At 38.7% G+C, this 17,648-nt stretch overlaps 1 pseudogene; it reads left to right on the top strand.

The window, feature by feature from the left end:
- The first annotated feature begins 271 nt into the window (after positions 1-271).
- LOC136404182 (myotubularin-related protein 7-like) lies at positions 272-14,595 on the top strand (annotated as a pseudogene).
- The last annotated feature ends 3,053 nt before the right edge of the window (positions 14,596-17,648 follow it).

Below are 17,648 nucleotides of genomic sequence, written 5' to 3'. Positions count from 1 at the left end.
GGGAATCTGCACCTGTATGTGCCTGGTCATGATGGCAGCAGCTACTGGCCCTACATTTGGTGAAGTTTTTGGCAGGATTCAGATCAGATCTGTATGGAGCCACCACCACCCTTAAGTGGTGGGGTAGAGGATTGGTTGCTGTTATGGTTCCCCATGTCTGTCCTTTTGGGGACCATAGGCTGGCTAAATTTTATAGCCCTGCAAGAGGAAACTGACAGCTCTGTAGAAGAGGCTGCCCAAGACCTGCAAACTGAGCAGCAGCAGAGTTGGCATGGTCGTGGGAGAAAGAGATGCAGATACTCCAAATGGAGCGAGCACTGGAGAAGGAGGCCAACCAGGTTTGCAGTTGGGCCTGGAAATGGAGCAGTCTCTGGAGAAGGAATTACAGGTTTGTGAATTGCTGTTTGCCCTGGAAGTTGCTGAGAGCTGGCAGCTGCAGGAGCTTAATATGGAACTGTGCTGGCTGAGTGGATTTGAGTTGATGGAAGCTGGTGTTTCCAGCTCCTCTTCTGAGGATGAGGAGAATTGGGCTGGAGTTGTGATCCACGGACTCCAGAAGGTAAGAGCCCAGCAGTAAGGAGTACCTACTAAGCCCCTGCTAGGTTTGCTGTGATTGTGGGACGAAGTGGTGGACGGTAGAGTGCTCTCTGGAGCAGAGGTGGAAATGCTGGCTGACATTGCCATGTGCTCATCCTTCAGACAGCATTGTAAGACTTGCCAGGGCAGCAGGGATGAAGGGGGGAGGCCCCATGTGCATGGACTGATTCCTGAACTGCAACCAGAGGAGATACTGACTCCCTTGTTGGATGGACATACGGTTTTTGGAAAATGTGAGAGACCCTAATTGTGGGGGGTAGGGCTGGTGAAGGGCACCTTTGTAATTGTTGAAATTGTATGACTTGTGCTATTGCTGTATTTTGTTTGTGTGATGTGCATAATTCCTTGCACAGGAATGCCTGTAGTGTGGATTGCAAAGTGAGCAAAAAGGGTGGCATGTTGGGCAAATAAGCTTGTAAAATGTGATTTTTATGCTCACTTTGTTAAAAATGGTGCTGCTCACGTAAATGGTACTGCCCAGGTGATACTGCTAATTACCTTCCTGCTTGGGAAGGGGTTTTACTATGCTAATGTGTGCTAGAGGAGGGGTTGTCATGCCAAAATTTTAAGAAGAGGGAAGAAGGAGGATGCCATGTTTTGCAGAGTTTGTGCAGAGAGAAGGAGATAAGGAATCAGAGGGGACTAAGGCTGGTTGGGGTGGAGGCTTTGATTCTAGAAAAAAACACAAAAGATTTTCCTGGTTGTGGAACTGGAGAATATGTAAGTTTTACTGCCCTCTGTTTATTTTTACTCACCTGCCAGTTGCAAGGCTAGAATAAAAGTATGGCTCACCAGTTTTGGGCTCCACAGTTTCTTTACCATCTGTCCAAATTTAATGGGAACCTGCACCTGCATGTGTATGGCCATGATGGCAGTGGCTACTGGCTGTATACCTTCTTACTAAGATAACTGATTAAGAGCCATAGTAAAATACTTTGAGTAAATTAACCAGTTTATTTGTTATTTGTCATTGGACATTGACTTTGCTTCCTAACTTTTAGATATGGTAAAACATAGTTATACCAACATATTTGATAAATTTATTTTTTTATATTATGATTTTAGAATTTTTTATATTAAAATCTGTTATACTTTTTAAATGAAAAATACACATAATTTTTGATAAATGATTAAGTTTACTAAAAAAATTATCAAAATTATACCACCACCATCTTTATTTTTTTGTGAGAGAGAAAGAAAGAGAGAGCAAGAGCAACACAGACAGGTAAGACAAACAAAAAGGGAGAGAGATGAGAAGCATCAATTCTTTGTTGAATCACCTTAGTTGTTCGTTGATTGCTTTCTCATATGTGCCCCAATGTGGGGGAGGGGAGAGACCCAGCAAAATGAATGACCCTTTGTTCAAGCCACTGACCTTGGACTCAAGCCAGTGACCTTGGGCTTCAAGACAGTAACCTGTAGTGTCAAGCTACCAACCATAGGATCATGGCCATGATCCTATGCTCAAGCCAGCAACCTTGGATTTTGAACCTGGGTCCTTTGTATCCCAGGCTGATGCTCCATCCACTGCATCACTGCACCACTGCCTGATCAGGCTACTACCATCAGTTATGAGTTTGTATAGACCCTGAATGTTCACAGACACCAAGTGTGATTTCTTAAAAATATTTACTAATTTTCCCTTTTTAATTATTGATTAAAATAAATATTTTCTGTATTTGTCATTTTGTTATATATATTTTTGTTTCTTAAAATCTTTTGTTAACTTATTATCATATTTTATAAGAAAATAAGCAAAATACATAAAATTACACATAAATTGTATTATATTTTTTAAACAGATATTCAAGGTCTATTATATAAATTGGTTTTTAGTGAATAATGAGATTTTTTTCTGCCAGGATATCAAGTGGTTGATAGGATGCTGCATGCATAAATATAAATATGGTGGAAAAAAAACTCACAAATTGAAATATAAAAAAAAAAAATTGTATTTGTATTTGCCCAATCATATATTTAGTAATAGTTTTGTACTTGGTTTGCACACACATTACCTTAACCAATTAATTTGATGCACAATTTGAAATTTATCTCTGGTGGAATTGGGTCTTGGGTATTTTTCAAAACTTTCCAGGGAATTCCAAAATTCAGCCAGGATTGTGAATCTATCGCAATGAATTTTTCATTAGTTAAATTTTCACTTTTTTTGAAACTGCTTTTCAAATGTTTAACTTTGAATTTATGCTTTTTTTAAATGTTATGCAATGAGTCTAACCTGTGGTGGTGCAGTAGGTAAAAGTGTCGACCTGGAACGCTGAGGTCGCCGGTTTGAAATCCCAGGCTTGCCTGGTCAAGGCACATGTGGGAGTAGATGCTTCCTGCTCCTCCCTCTGTTCTTTCCATCTCTTTTCTCTCTCTGTCTCTTTCTCTCTCTGTGTCTCCTCTCTCTAAAAAAATGAATAAATAAAATGTAAAAATTAAATATATTGTAAGTGTTACGCAATGCTGGAACTGGCCTTAAGATGGCTCCCATACATTTGTATCACACATGTGTAAAATAGAATGTGTATGAACAAGTGACAGGCAGAAGAACAAATGAGATGAGAACGTATCTAAGAGGTGGTGGCAGCTGGACAAGGAGAATAGCTTAGCCATTTTACTAGATGAGAAGTCACCTTCCTTGATAGAGTTCACTCTATTCAGAGTAGCCATGGGTGCTGAAACTTCGGTAGCTCTTCTCTCTCCTCTATGGCTAATTTCCACAGCTCTCCTGGGCTTTGCAAGGCATGATGTATGGCTGTTTCTCTTTTGTATAGTTTAATATGTATCCTAATAATATATTCTATCCTAAGTTATTGACTGTCTATGGAAAACCAAAAACAACCTAATGGAAAGAATAGTTACTTCATTTTACATTGAAGTAAAATTTTGGATGCTTCAGTCATTCACAGATACACTACTTTTGGAATACATAATACTGTAATACACGTTGTTTTGTAAAAGTGTAGACTATTTCAATTCAGGTTTAATCAAATTTAATCTTATTACCATGGGTGTTAATTTTTCTTATAGACTCTGCTCATTGTATTGAATGTTAATGTTTCTATAAAAAACATATCTGTTAGGTTGATATAAAATATACTATTTTATTCCTCTTAAAGCTATTCCCACCCTATATGATTGTAGAAATAACAACATAGTGAAGACATTTATATTCAGATTTAAAGAAAGAGAAAATCCTGAATGATCAGATCAAATCATTCACTTTTCTTTTTCTTATAATATAAAGAGAAGATACATAGAGTGCATGATCTAAACTCCAGTTTCAGAACTTAATTAAATTTTATTTTAAATAAATGAGAAAGTGAATATCTAATTTTCAAGTTAATTCTTAGTATGGTATTGAAAAGAGAGGTCCATGCTGTACAGAAAAACAAAAGGCATTTATTTGAGCAAAAGCATTGCAATCTGAAAGATGCATTTTCATATGGCAACCCTAACGGAGCTCTGGAAAGAAGAAAGAAAAGAAGCGTTTATAATGGCGAAAGCATAAACTGTAATTTTTTATGTAAATGAAGGCTTACTAAGTTAACAAGGATTGGTTACTTCCAATATGCAAACGAGGGAGGCAAACACTACAAGGGAGGAAGTTCATATGTGTCCATGTAGCACTTGTTGTGTAAGATGTTTATGGCTCAGCCTTGAGCAGAGTTTAGCAACTTAATAGCAGCTCTGGGAACTGAAGGCAGTGATGTGCATAGGCCTCATTTTCTTAATAGCCCCTTGATTCTATTTTAAGTGACCCCTTTAGCAAACCTTATTTCATTTCATTGTCCCCATTATCAATATTAATCTTTTATTTGTAAATAATTTCACTGTTTGAAATATATAAGTTGTAATATTTTAGGTAAGAATCTATTTTGATATCCAGCATTTAAAAAATAATTATGAACAAAAGAAAATACTGAAATGGCTCATATATTTGCATTCAGCTTATAAGCAGTACCTTATTAATAAATGACTAGACTTCTCTGAGGCAATCAAAAATGACCTGATTGCCAATTAAAGGACAGTAAAGCTAAAGGTTAGCCCAAATTCAATAGTAAAGTTTAAAAAAAGTATTTTAGAAAAATTATATTTATTTTTTTCTTTATATACTCATAAGTAGAATTCACATATCTTTTCTCACCCCTCCGCTCCTTTTCCTTGTTTCTTTCCCTCACTGTATTTATTCATCCATAACTCAGTAATGATTTTGTAGTTTTCCAACCTTGCAAATATGCATCTTTGTAATTTTTAACCTTTTCCATCCTCAATTCTACTGTGCCACAAAATTATATGTGTGCAAGAAAAAAAGTACCTTGTTGCATGGAGACCAAACTGTCAAAGACAACAAAAAATGTATATTGATTACTAATAAATCCATAAATTTGTGAATTATTAATTTATAAAAAATTTCATAATTTGTCCTAAAAGTTTTACTAAGTGAATACTATTATACATGGGACATAAAGTAAACATGTTAACTGCTTTTGCTACAAATTAATGAGACACACTAACAAAAAGCACAGTGTTTTCCTCACGAAAGCTTTTCTTTTTTTGCTTCTCTTTTTTTACTCTTCAGTGGGAGGACAGGAGACAGAGACAGACTCCTGCATGTACCTGACCAGAATCTACCTGGCAAGTGCACTAGGGGGCGATGCTTTGCCCATCTAGGGTGTTGCTCCATTGCTCAGCAACCAGGCTTTTAGCACCTGATGCAGAGGTCATGGAGCCATCCTCAGCAACTGGGGCCAACTCGCTGCAATCAAGACATGGCTGCAGGAGGGGAAGAGAGAGAGAGATAGAGAGAGAGGTGACAGGCGGAGGGAGGGAGAAGCAAATGGGCACTTCTCCTGTGTGCTCTGACCAGGAATCAAACCAAGGACACCCACACACTGGGCGATACTCCATACTGAGCAAACCTGCCAGGTCTACAGAGTTTTTTCTTATGCATGGGCTGATACAGGTTTTAGTCATGGTCTACATGCATCTTACTTAAATCTTTAATTGGACTCAACATAAGCAAATGAGTACTTATGTAAAATTAATTATTTATTCTCAGTTCTAGTAGTTGTCAATTTATGAATCGTTATGTTAAGAATATACAGAATTACTTCTTTAAAGTTCCCAAGATTATATTTATCTGTTTTCCATAAAATACCAATATTGGTACCTGACAGAAACCAAGCACACTACAATAAAAACACAAGAACAATTTAAAGAAGAATTAGCTTCAAGAAGCTCTGACAGATGCAAAGTGTTTCATGCACATTGCTCTGTGATGTTTAACATATGTTCTCAATTAAAAGTTGTTTAAAAATATTTAATAATACAGATCTGTCACACTAAGAGTTTGTGGAAACTGTTTTTGCAATTATGTGTCGTGTTCTACTTTTGCATATTTAAGTTTTATTTATTTATTTATTTTTTTGTATTTTTTCTGAAGCTGGAAACGGGGAGAGACAGTCAGACAGACTCCCGCATGCGCCTGACTGGGAGCCACCCGGCACGCCCACCAGGGGCAAAGCTCTGCCCACCAGGGGGCGATGCTCTGCCCCTCCAGAGCCACTCCAGCGCCTGGGGCAGAGGCCAAGGAGCCATCCCCAGCGCCCGGGCCATCTTTGCTCCAATGGAACCTTTGGCTGCGGGAGGGGAAGAGAGAGACAGAGAGGAAGGAGGGGGGGTGTGGAGAAGCAAATGGGCGCCTCTCCTATGTGCTCTGGCCGGGAATCGAACCCGGGTCCTCCACACGCTAGGCCAACGCTCTACCGCTGAGCCAACCAGCCAGGGCTGCATATTTAAGTTTTAAAAGAACAAAGCTTACTTGCTCAAGCTATACTTTAATTATCTCCTTTGAAAGATGCATCTTTGGATATTTAGTTTTCATATAAAGTATATATTTTTCATGATTGACTGTACATAAAATATTTTACATAATAAATTGAGTGAAAAGATTTATTTTTATTTTTTAAATGTTAATAACATATAACTAACTTCATTTTAGAGCCTAATTATTTTCTAAAAGTGGATACTTTGTCTTGTTATTTGAAAAGTAGTGTTGAGATAAACTCATATATATATGTATGTATTTACCATTGCAAGAATAGGTGTTAAGTAAATATTGACATAAAAAGAATACCAATTTTGATATAGTATCCTCTAAAAATATTCAATTGTAACTCACTAAGGTCACAAAACAAACAGAGGACAACTTATCCCATGTATAATCATTGCCAGGTTTTGGCAAAATAATTTTCAAGAGATAATTTAGTAGTAAAGACAGCACATCTGCAACAGTCTCTATGGTGGCAGAATTGAGTGCTGTAGTATGATCCTAGATTGAAAGTGTTCCTGATAACCATGGTAATTAATTAGGCTTCAGATAATTTTATCAATGAAGTTTATTGTGGGATCAAATAGATTTATCCACAATCTAATATATAAAAAGACAAACAAATCAATTATGGGACAAAATAAAATACAGATGATCTTTAAATCCTTTAGCTTTTTTCAAAGAGCAAGCTGATGGTACTGCAGAATCAGATGGCATATGCAGTCACTAAGTAATTTGGATTTATTTCTACATTTATTCATTCATCCAATGAGTGCCCATAGGTATGCAAGAGCTGGTGCTGAGTACTGTGGATACATTGGGAAGTATCTCTGCCAATATACCTGTCAATCAACTGGACTATATTAAATTAACCTATGTATCTAATAACATGACATAACTAAGATTACCCCTGAAACAACTGCAGGTCTTATGAAGCAGCCCAGCTTCTCTATCTGTGTGTAAACAGGGACTAGTATTGACATTCTGCTATAACGAAATCACATGGGGTATCGATTAGTGTCAGTGAACAGACATTCAAAACAAATACAGATCACTGCTGCTCACTCTTGGAATCATCAGGTTTTTAGAACTGTACATGTAGTAGACAAGGAAGAGGAAAAGGAAGGGAGGGAGAAATTGAGGGTGAGCAGCAGTCATTTTGATAAGACAATAAATCATTTTGACTGTTATTTTTCTTACATATTTAAAACACCAATTTTGAAAACATTGGTTAAGCAGGTTTTAAATATATTGTAAATACTTTTGTTTTTTTTCCAACAAGTTATAATTAATATATATCTGAATTTTCATATAAAACTTTTGCCGTTTAACTGCTATAGTATTATAATTATTTTAACATGTTTTTTCTAATACAACGTGAGCTTGAGCTCCCTTTGAACTAACTGTCTTTATTCTTCATTAAATCTGTGAATTGACAAGTTGTAAGGGGGACATTTTAATGAAAAATATATATGTTAAGAATATATATAGGTTTATATATTCATAAATTTCTTTCTGTAGCATTTGCTTATTTTACCACATAATTTAATTTCGAAAGATGAACACAGTATGATTTTGGAAAAAAATGAACCTCTGTTTATTTAGAGGTTATGCACAGCATAAGCTTATATTGATTTCTTTCTTTTATACTTTTATTGACATAGCTTTTGTTTCCAAACAGATATAATCTCAAGTATCAAGTATGAATGGATTTATATTTTTATTTTAGTGAAATCTCCAAGAAGATATTATTAGGTTAAAACTGTGGGCAGCCGGTTTACTTGGGAAGGGAAAAGCCTCTTTTCAGCTTCTCTTGGCAACTGGCAGGTTGGTATAAACCCCAACTGGGTCTGACCTGAAGAGAACTCCGGGTCTGGATTGCCTTACCCTGTATGAGGTAGCTGACAGGCTAACCTTTTCCCAGGTCTGTGGGCACCAGGGAGAGCCAAAATAAAAACAAAAGGCTGGTGTATTCCAAAAGGAAAATGTGTTTAAAAAGCCTGAGTGCAGATAGCTGAGACAGACCAAGCTGTATTCGTCAAGGCGAGGGTTGGAGTAGGGTATTAATAGTTTAGTCAGGGGTCTTGGGAAAAATGGCTGACACTGCTTTGTTCCTCTTTAGGTACAAAGTAATATATTTTTTGTGTGTGGATTGGAGAGGTGCCACAGTTTCTCCAAACTGTTTATGTTCCAGCTCAACTGTCTAGAGAAGGCCTGTGCTAGCTGAAGAGGCCCAGGGGCCAGGTAGTCCGAGACTAAACAAGCCAGTCCCCTTCCTCCCTCTGGTTTGTACGCCCTTGGAATGTGGGTACGGATCTCCCAGAAGACTGCTATCAGAAGATAGCACCTCTGGACCTGTAGCTAGGTTTATATTGTGATTTAAACTCCTCTAATTATCAGGTCCTTTTCCAATGTAAGCTTTCCCTGACTTTCGTAAAGATAAACCTTTTGCTGCATTTCAAAATGAAGTCCAGGAGGCCACTCAAATAAGAATAGCAAGCCAGTTAACTACAACCTCTCAGTAGGGGAGGAAAATGCGCTTCTTCAAGCCCGAGTAAGAAATTGGGTGAGGGGAATTATAGTTTTAAAGGGGGCTCTGGCCTGACCTGTGGTGGCGCAGTGGATAAAGCATCGACCTGGAAATGCTGAGGTCGCCGGTTTGAAACCCTGGGCTTGCCTGGTCAAGGTACATATGGGAGTTGATGCTTCCAGCTCCTCCCCCCTGTCTCTCTCTCCTCTCTCTCTGTCTATCTCTCTCTCCCTCTCTCTCTCCTCTCTAAAATGAATAAATAAAATAAAATTAAATTAAAAAAAAAGGGGGCTCTGGTTTTAAAAGCACCCCAAACCTTACAGGTCTCTGTAAATATTTATACACTATTTGCTATTATTATCCATTCCCCTCTTTTAGATTATGCTTGATTTCTTTCTTTCATACTTTCATACTTTTATTGACATAGCTTTATTAAAATTACATAGACTAAATTAAAATTACCATAGAGGTACCATATTTTTCGCTCCATAAGATGCATCTGACCATAAGACGCACCTAGGGTTTTAATTAAAAAAAAAAAAAAAAGAAAAAATATTCTGAACCAAATGATGTGTTAAAATATTTAATAAAATATACCACAACCATTAGCACTGTTATTAACAAGTGAGAAGAGACTTTAATGTTCAAATACTCTTCTAGTTGTCCGGAAACCCGCAGCAGCTTAAAAAAAATGAACATTCACTCCATAAGACACACGGACATTTTCCCCTCAACTTTTGGGGGAAAAAAGTGCATGTTATGGAGCAAAAAATACGGCACATAGATAGTTATCAAACACCGAAGACCAAGCATTTAGTGCCTAATTTCTCTAGATACGGAAAATGAATTTGATGACTGGTAACACAGATCATTTAGAATGTGTTTGTTTGTGTGTGTATATGCGTGTCCTGACATCTTCGAAAATACTTTCTAAGTTTTTTCCCCATCAGTTTTATTATGAGCTCAGTTCTGTACTCAAGTCTAAAAGAAAAAAAAAAAAATCTTCAGAAGCAAAGCTGCCAGTTCAATGTTTTCCACTTGCTTTATTTTATTGAAAAATCTAAATCACATTTTTTTTCACCTGCCACTCTATATGTCTAACAAAAAGTGAGTGTTTACAGCAGCAGAGAAGTGGCTGAGCAGGCCATGACAGCTATGGTTGAAGAAATAGATTTCCCATACAAGATCTGGAGCTGTCAATGTTGTCAGTCCACAGTCTCATAATAAGCACACCATTTTAAACCTTTGGCAGGACTTTTCCCAGCCTTCTCTGACTTTGTTTAATCTCATGGTGCTTCATATATCTTGTGCTGTGGCTGCAACAATCTACAATGAATTGACTGCTTCTACACTGAAAATCCTGGAGATACTGCTGTCCTACCTATCATAGAAATTCAAATGATCTTCCACCCTCAGGGACCTTACATGGAGACTCCCTCAGGGTCCAATACTTACTCCCTTTTGATGTTAACCAGAAGGTTTAAAATGTAAAAGATTTGTACAATATATACCCTTCAGCTGCCAGCACATAAATGAATTTTTTTTGTGATATATTTTTTTTTGTTTTAATTCTGCTCATGAGTGTAAATTCAGTTTGAGGATACTCTTTCCAGCTTCCTAACTCTAGTTCTTGAACCTAAGAATGCCACACATCTTTGTTGTGTGTTTCCAGAAACAGACACTGAGACAAGCATTTGAGAGAAAGAATTTCTGTGGAACGTGTTCCAATCACTGGCGATGTGGAAGGAAGACAATCTAAAGAAAGGCGGCAAATAAAATGAGTTTGAAAGCCAGCTTTTAGCAGGTGCAGTTCTCTGTGCAGATAAACCTTGAGAAATGGAATAGAAAATATGTTCCAGTTGTCTCACTCATGTAGAAGGAAATTGGGGGTATTTGTAAACCGTCTCCAGTAAGAATTGAACGAGACTCACTTCCTGCTGCGCTGTAAACGCAGGTAGGTACCTGAGGCTGTGTCAGCACAAGACCTTGCAGATACGGACCTGCCTTGGAGCACATCTACACATTCAAGGTCCAAAATGTCCACTTCGAATATCTTCTTTAAAAAAAAAGCTACCCTAAGTACTTTGTATTTGACAACTCCACCTGTCATATTCATGAGAAATGCACCTGACACAAGAAAAGAAACATGGACTCTTCACAGCCAGATTCCCACCACTGAAAAACAGACAGCTGCTACTGAATGTCATCGGCTTATTTGTTGCAAGAACTTTCAGCTACTACAACTCATCACACCACAGGAGACAGACTGCTATGACGTGTACATCTCTCTGATATGACTTGGAGGCAAGTTAAATACAAGGAGGAGTTGTATTGCTTTTCCTTCAACCCCAAATTGGATAAAAGTAGAGAACAGGCTGGATGTGTATTGATCTCAGTGGAGAAAACAAGTTCATGTGTAGTAAGGTACCAAAAAGCTGAAATATTAACATTGATATTCTAGGAGGAAAGGTCAGGCTTTCCTGTCCTGTCCTTCCTTTGGGGAGGGGAGGGAGAAGAATGTAGAAGTTTCTGGCTTTCAAGACAATGGGTCATTTAGTTTTAAATCAATGGGAGACAGAATTTATATACCACCTTACATTGATTGAGGTTCCTCCCCCTTCCTGGAATCCTGAGAGTAACATATCTCTAGGCCAGTGGTTCTCAACCTGTGGGTCACGACCCCAGTGGGGGTTGAATGACCAAAACACAGGGGTCACCTAAAGCCATTGGAAAATACATAGATTGAGAACCGCTGCTCTAGGCAAAGGACGGAAGATGAACCCTAAAAGATTTGTAAACATCTTTGATTGTGTTACCTTAAAAGTCTTAATGTTTCTGTGTATCCCCTAAACAAATGTAAGCTTGTGCCATGATGTCATGCTCTACCCGCCCCCCCCCCCCCGCCCCTGTGTGATCAAGGGTATATATATAATGGTGCTCATGATTTGGGCTTGCAACTGCCCCATGTCATCCATATGCGGCTGACATATTTAATAAATCTCCTCCTTTAATAAAACTCTTCAAAATTCATCTGGACTTGTTATCTCTACGTAAACCCGTGAAATCGAGGTACAAGTGTTAATCCAAATTCGGAGGGACCCGAATTATGAAAGACAGGAGCAAGGTCCGTCGTTTACACATTAAAGCTTTATTGTCTAGCTTGGCCAAGCGGCAGGAACTCTGACAGAAATCTGACGGAGAGCGCGCTGGCCCTTTGTTCTACTTAGTTTTTATAGTTTTGTAAGTGGGAAGTACAGAAGCAAAAATTGCAATTAGGAGCCCCTTACTGCTATTGGTTATAGTCATATGTCCTTTAACATGATAGGACCACGTTCAATTTGCAAACCATACATCATTTTGGAGAAAACAAAATTTACAAGTCAACACAATGGTAGAAAGATATCTCTTTACATATTAAAAGGCCTTCCTATATTTTCTAGTGTTCATCCGCCATCTCTCTGTCCAGAGTCAGAGGTATTAACCACATGCATTTACATAAGAGAGGTAGTTTCCGTGGGGACAAATGCCCGCAAATGGCTCATAGTTATAAGAAAAGGTTTATTTTGGCTTTTCCCTTCCTGCACCTGGCTAGCCATTCACTCCTTTCCCCACAGGTGTGGTGGAATGTCAGGGAATCTATGCTTTCCTTCCCTTTTCATTTACAATACAATGGCAAGAGCCATCCTGGTTATGCCAATCACACAGTACAGAGACTATTCTCACAATTTCTCTTCACACCTTAACCCAAATTAATAAAATGTTCTCCAAGCCTCCTAAAATATTAATATTAATACTGTAGCCTTTGGTACTTTACAACACCTGTGGGTGAAATGGCTCAGTGGCTCCTCACAAGTATTTTACAACACATGGGCCTCCTTAATGATTGCTGGCCATTCTACTATGTGAAGAGTGACTACAGAGTTTGTGATTCTTACTGTACTGAACGGTAGGTCCCAGATTGGCAGTTGCAGAGGAAGGATAAGTGTGCTTCTTTACTGTTCCAGTGTCTGGGTCAGGACTGCCTAGTGTGCTCAGTGGCCAGCTTCCAGCTGGATCTGCATTACTGTGTTCTGAAGATCTCCATGGCATTAATTGAAAAAGACTGGATTTCCTTTGGTCATAAGTTTAATTACAGACATGGCAGTCTAGATGCTGACCCAAAAGAAATCTCTCCAGTTATTGACCAGTTCATTGAGTGTGTCTGGAAGTTTACAGAACAATTTCCTGTGTGTTTGAATTCAATAAGTAGTTTCTGATTCACATTCAACATCACATTTATTCCTGCTGTTTGGAAACTTCCTATTTAGCAGCCAAAAGGAGAGGAAAATTCAAGAAGCATGCTCTTTATGGGATCACTTGTGGGAGAATACAGTGGACTCCATGAACACTCTCCCTAAGAGCTGATCACAGTCTGGCCCAGGAAACTCTTTGTCTCCTTACAATGCCGTGTAACTTCATGAATAAGTTTTGGAGGGAAACGTATAACCATTTTGAGAAATGACAGCAGCCCTGCCAGCCAGTCATACGTTTCCTCATGGCAGTGAAGGAGGAAAACCAGTAGATAGAGGAAGAACTAGAGGCCCTAGGAAAAAAAAAGCTGGAAAAAATCCAAAAAATTCAGTTAAATTGCACTAAAAAGTGAAAGGTGAACCAAGCGAATGCAGGAAACACTCAAGACTTTTCTACCTTAGCCAACACTTCCCAGTGCTACAGTGGAAATATGAAATCATTTTCATCCAGAAGCCTTTCACAGGGTGATGAAAATGCTGCTCTGATTCTCACCCTGGATGAGGAGCCACTGAGCCATTTCACCCACAGGTGTTGTAAAGTACCAAAGGCTACAGAATTAATATTAATATTTTAGGAGGCTTGGAGAACATTTTATTAATTTGGGTTAAGAGAAATTGTGAGAATAGTCTCTGTGCTGTGTGATTAGCATAACTAGGATGGCTCTTGCCATTGTATTGTAAATGAAAAGGGAAGGAAGCATAGATTCCCTGACATTCCACCACACCTGTGGGGAAAGGAGTGAATGGCTAGCCAGGTGCAGGAAGGGAAAAGCCAAAATAAACCTTTTCTTATAACTATGAGCCATTTGCGGGCATTTGTCCCCACGGAAACTACCTCTCTTATGTAAATGAATGTGGTTAATACCTCTGACTCTGGACAGAGAGATGGCGGATGAACACTAGAAAATATAGGAAGGCCTTTTAATATGTAAAGAGATATCTTTCTACCATTGTGTTGACTTGTAAATTTTGTTTTCTCCAAAATGATGTATGGTTTGCAAATTGAACGTGGTCCTATCATGTTAAAGGACATATGACTATAACCAATAGCAGTAAGGGGCTCCTAATTGCAATTTTTGCTTCTGTACTTCCCACTTACAAAACTATAAAAACTAAGTAGAACAAAGGGCCAGCGCGCTCTCCGTCAGATTTCTGTCGGAGTTCCCGCCGCTTGGCCAAGCTAGACAATAAAACTTTAATGTGTAAACGACGGACTTTGCTCCTGTCTTCCATATTTCGGGTCCCTCCGAATTTGGATTAACATGGACAACTTGGAAAGCTCAGATCCAGCTCAGTCAGCCAACAGTGATCAGGAGTTTTGGGTAGAGGATTTGAGTTACTGACAAAACGTGTGCACCCAAAAAAGACAGTGGCCTGGACCTGAATTCTGATGTCCTGAAGCTTCACTTTGGAGTTCCAGAGTAAAGAGCACAAAAGAAGCTCTTTCTAAACATAAGAGAACAGTGCAATTCAAGATGAAAAAGGAACTCAAGAAATGGTACATGTAATCAAGAATTACAAAATGTTGTAATGAAAAGGGGCAAAAAGTTTAATTCTTAGTTTCCTTAGATGTTGAAGAACAAAATATAGCCATTTCTTTATACAAATAAATATTAAGAAAATTACCCCATTTTGAAAATAATTTTAGACTATAAAAACTTTATTCACTACAGAACAATGATCTCTACCATCACCTGAATCTCAAAAAGTGCCATGACCCATTTCACACACACCTGTTATCATCTTCAGTCTTTCCCCCTTACTTTACTTCCTAATATTTGTTTTGTTTCCTAAAACATTTGTTGTTATCTTTCTTCCTATCTTTGTTATACATATTTCTTTTCTTTTTTTTTTTTTAAGTTAGAAAAGAGGAAGCAGAGAGACACACTCCCACATGCGCAGGACTGGGATTCACCCTGTAAGCTCCTGTGGGGTGATCCTCTGCCTATCTGGGTCCTTCCTCTGTTGCTCGGCCATTAAGCTATTTTAGCACCTAAGGCAAAGCCATGGAGCTATACTCAGTGCCTGGGGCCAACTTGTTCCAACCAAACCATGGCTGCAGGAGGAGAAGAGAGAGAGAAAGAGAAAGAGAGAGAGAGAGAGAGAAGAAAGAGGGGAAGAGGTGGAGAAGCAGATGGTCACTGTAAGGTATTTTTCCCCACCAAGAAGGAAGGGCCGTAGCCACAAAGTGTGGAATAGTAAAGGCTTTATTGAGTACCGTGCTGCCAGGACGATTGTCTCTGGTCCCGGAGGCCAGGGGTCAGAGAAGTCGCAAGGGGTGACCCATGTGAGAGATATTTAAAGGGTCCCTAGAGTGGTTGAGCTAATATGATGTGGTGAAATCTCACTGGCTAACGGAGGTGTCACTCTTTTCCAAAGGGCACTTGGGAAGTTTCTTTTGGCATGCTTGGCTGTGGGTGGTTCTAGCCTAAGTTCCCAGGCCTGAGTTCCCCACGTGAACTTCCCCCATTGCCGACCACCCCACGGTCACTTCTCCTGTATGCCTTACTGTGAATTGAACCCAGGACATTCATACTCAGGGTTGACACTTTACCACTGAGCAAACCGGATAAGGCCACTTATTTCTAAAAACAAAAAATATCATTGACATGTAACAGTGGTTTTCAACCTTTTTATTGGGTTGGGGAATAAGTTCGTAGCGTTTTTATATTTTATTTTACAACAACTTGTTTGCTGTTTGGCAAAGGGTAAGTATTCATTCGATAAAACTCTTTCTGCTCTACAAAACTATGTTAATTGTATTTTTGAGTTATTTAATTTTTTATTAGTTTTGAGGCTTAGAAATGGAATACCCAGGAGGCAAAAATCAACATTTTCGACACCTGCTCTTCTTTTGCTTTTCATCGAGGTCAAAAAGCTGCCGAAGCAGCCCGGGACATTTGCAACGTGTATGGAGAAGGTGTCATAGACGAGTCTACAGCACGGAAATGGTTTGCAAAGTTAAAAAATGGCGACTTTGACGTCGATGACACGTGCCGCAGCGGAAGGCCTTCTGAATTCGATGAAGAACTGGGAAATGCTCGAAAAGAATGCCACGGTCAACAAGGAGCTCTACATTGCCCAGCTACACCACGTGAATGAGGCTATTCGACTGAAAAGACCTGATCGACATGGTCAAACCATACTCCTTCACGACAACGCCAGGCCCCATGTTGCACAAGTCATCAAAACCACACTCCAAGAGCTCGAATGGGAGGTCCTTCAGCATCCGCCGTATTCTCCGGACCTTGCACCGACCAATTACCATCTTTTCCGCTCCCTGTCAAACCATATGAAGGGCGTTACCTTCGATAACAAAGAGGTCCTTAAAAACTGGTGCAACAACTTCTTTGACACCAGACCAGGCGATTTTTGGTGGAACGGCATCAACAAATTGGTTGAGAGGTGGGAAGAGGTTGTAAACAGCAACGGCGAATATATAATTGATTAACTTATTGATATAATTATTGTTTTTTGTTTAAATAAAAGTCTTCAGTAAAAACGCTATGAACTTATTTCCCAACCCAATATTTACACTTGGGGACTGGCAAAAACAGAAGAATTATTTTGGGGACTGCTAAGGCAGAAATCACCCCGAGCATAGTGAATGTGACTAAGATTATGTCAGGGTGGTTAAATTTATTGAGGACTGGTATGAGATTTCTGGCAGAACAGTCACAGATGGTAGGTGAAAAACCCTGGGTTAATAGATACGTTTCTGTAACTGGGATTTCTTATTGCTTAAGTTTATCTTTGAAGTTTAATGATCACTTTAACTGTTCCATAGATAACACGTCTTGATATGTTAAAAAAAAAGAGTTGGGTGACAGCTGCTCTCAGGGTTGTGTGATTATTCCTCATTAAAAGCCTTCAGGGGAAATGATGCAGATGCTCTGAGTGCAAAGTCCTGGGAGAGCACTAGGAGAGAAGGCTTGAGAGTCAGCAGCAATCTAGCTAGCCTTCTTGACTCTTCACATTCTTAAAATCCCAATTTTATTATTTTTACCTTTGAACTACCTAAAGAATCTGACAATATTCATTACCTCCACTGCTGTACCAAATCCCATCATTTATTAGAGTGGCGAATTTACTTATTTAGAGCACGTTCAAAAGTAAACTGGAGGGAAATAAATATAAGGTAGTCAGTGAAACTATTTCACTTAGTTTTACAATGAACAGCAGAGATTTAGAGTGGTGATTCCAAAGAGAAGTGGAATCACGATTGTTATAAATTTTTAAGAGTAAGGGAAATATCCTCATATTGTAATGATGAAGAGAATTATCTAATAGAGAGAGAAAATATTGATGCTGAAGAAAAAGGAATAATTTCTGAAGTAAATTGTTTGACTATACCAAAAGTAAAAACATTACTAAAATACTGCTGGATGATTTAGCT

This window comes from Saccopteryx leptura, chromosome 4, assembly GCF_036850995.1.
Source record: "Saccopteryx leptura isolate mSacLep1 chromosome 4, mSacLep1_pri_phased_curated, whole genome shotgun sequence".
NCBI classification, from domain to species: domain Eukaryota; kingdom Metazoa; phylum Chordata; class Mammalia; order Chiroptera; family Emballonuridae; genus Saccopteryx; species Saccopteryx leptura.
The sequence above is the reverse complement of the archived record's forward strand: the minus strand, read 5'-3'. Positions and strand labels throughout refer to the sequence as shown.